We start from the raw sequence: 2,453 nt of genomic DNA, 5'->3' as shown, positions 1-2,453 counted from the left end.
CACCACTCACCCACAACACTCACCCACACCACCCACATCCTCACCACTCACCCACTCACCCTCACCACTCACCCTCACCACTCACCCTCACCACTCACCCTCACCACTCACCCTCACCACTCACACACACCACTCCACCCTCACCACTCACCCTCACCACTCACGCTCACCACTCACCCTCACCACTCACCCTCACCACTCACCCTCACCACTCACCCTCACCACTCACCCACACCACTCACCCTCACCACTCACCCTCACCACTCACCCTCACAACTCACCCACACCACTCACCCTCACCACTCACCCCACACACACTCACCACTCACCCTCACCACTCACCCTCACCACTCACCCACACCACTCACCCTCACCACTCACCCTCACCACTCACCCTCACACTCACCCACACCACTCACCCTCACCACTCACCCACACACACTCACCACTCACCCTCACCACTCACCCTCACCAATCACCCACCCACTCACCCTCACCACTCACCCACCCCACTCACCCTCACCACTCACCCACACCACTCACCCACACACTCACCCTCACCACTCACCCTCACCACTCACCCTCACCACTCACCCTCACCACTCACCCTCACCACACACCCTCACCACTCACCCTCACCACTCACCCTCACCACTCACCCTCACCACTCACCCTCACCACACACCCTCACCACTCACCCTCACCACTCACCCTCACCACACACCCTCACCACTCACCCTCACCACTCACCCTCACCACTCACCCACACAACACTCACCCTCACCCTCACCACTCACCTTCACCACTCACCCACACACTCACCCTCACCACTCACCACTCACCCCTCACCACTCACCCACACACCACTCACCCTCACCACTCACCCACACACTCACCCTCACCACTCACCACTCACCCTCACCACTCACCCACACACCACTCACCCTCACCACTCACCCACACACTCACCCTCACCACTCACCACTCACCCCTCACCACTCACCCTCACCACTCACACACACACACCACTCACCCTCATCACTCACCCACACACTCACCACTCACCCACACGCCACTCACCCACACACTCACCCACTCACCCTCACCACACACCCTGACCACTCACCCTCACCACTCACCACTCACCCACACACTCACTACTCACCCACACACTCACCCACTCACCCTCACCACTCACCCTCACCACTCACCCTCACCACTCACCCTCACCACTCACCCTCACCACTCACTTACACACACTCACCACTCACCCACACACCCACACAACACTCACCCACATCATCACCACTCACCCACAACACTCACCCACACACTCACCCACTCACCACTCACCACTCACCCTCACCACTCACCACTCACCCACACTCACCCTCACCACTCACCCACACAACTCACCACTCACCCACACACTCACCCTCACCACTCACCCACACAACTCACCACTCACCCTCACCACTCACCCACACTCACCCTCACCACTCACCCTCACCACTCACCCTCACCACTCACCCTCACCACTCACCCACACTCACCCTCACCACTCACCCTCACCACTCACCCTCACCACTCACCCACACTCACCCTCACCACTCACCCTCACCACTCACCACTCACCCACACACTCACCCTCACCACTCACCCTCACCACTCACCCACACACCACTCACCCTCACCACTCACCCTCACCCACACAACTCACCACTCACCCACACAACACTCACCCACATCCTCACCACTCACCCACAACACTCACCCACACACTCACCCACTCACCACTCACCCTCACCACTCACCCTCACCACTCACCCTCACCACTCACCCACACACTCACCCTCACCACTCACCCTCACCACTCACCACTCACCCACACACCCACACAACACTCACCCACATCCTCACCACTCACCCACAACACTCACCCTCACCACTCACCCTCACCACTCACCCTCACCACTCACCACACACACTCACCACTCACCCACACACCCACACAACACTCACCCACATCCTCACCACTCACCCACAACACTCACCCTCACCACTCACCCTCCCCACTCACCCACACACTCACCCTCACCACTCACCCACACCACTCACCCATACACTCACCACTCACCCACACACTCACCACTCACCCTCACCACTCACCCACCCCACTCACCCTCACCACTCACGCACCCCACTCACCCTCACCACTCACCCACACACCACTCACCCACACACTCACCCTCACCACTCACCCTCACCACTCACCCTCACCACTCACCCTCACCACTCACCCTCACCACACACCCTCACCACTCACCCTCACCACTCACCCTCACCACACACCCTCACCACTCACCCTCACCACTCACCCTCACCACACACCCTCACCACTCACCCTCACCACTCACCCTCACCACACACCACTCACCCACACACTCACCACT

This window comes from Lampetra fluviatilis, chromosome 76, assembly GCF_964198595.1.
Source record: "Lampetra fluviatilis chromosome 76, kcLamFluv1.1, whole genome shotgun sequence".
Lineage (NCBI taxonomy): Eukaryota > Metazoa > Chordata > Hyperoartia > Petromyzontiformes > Petromyzontidae > Lampetra > Lampetra fluviatilis.
This window is presented reverse-complemented; position numbering follows the sequence as displayed.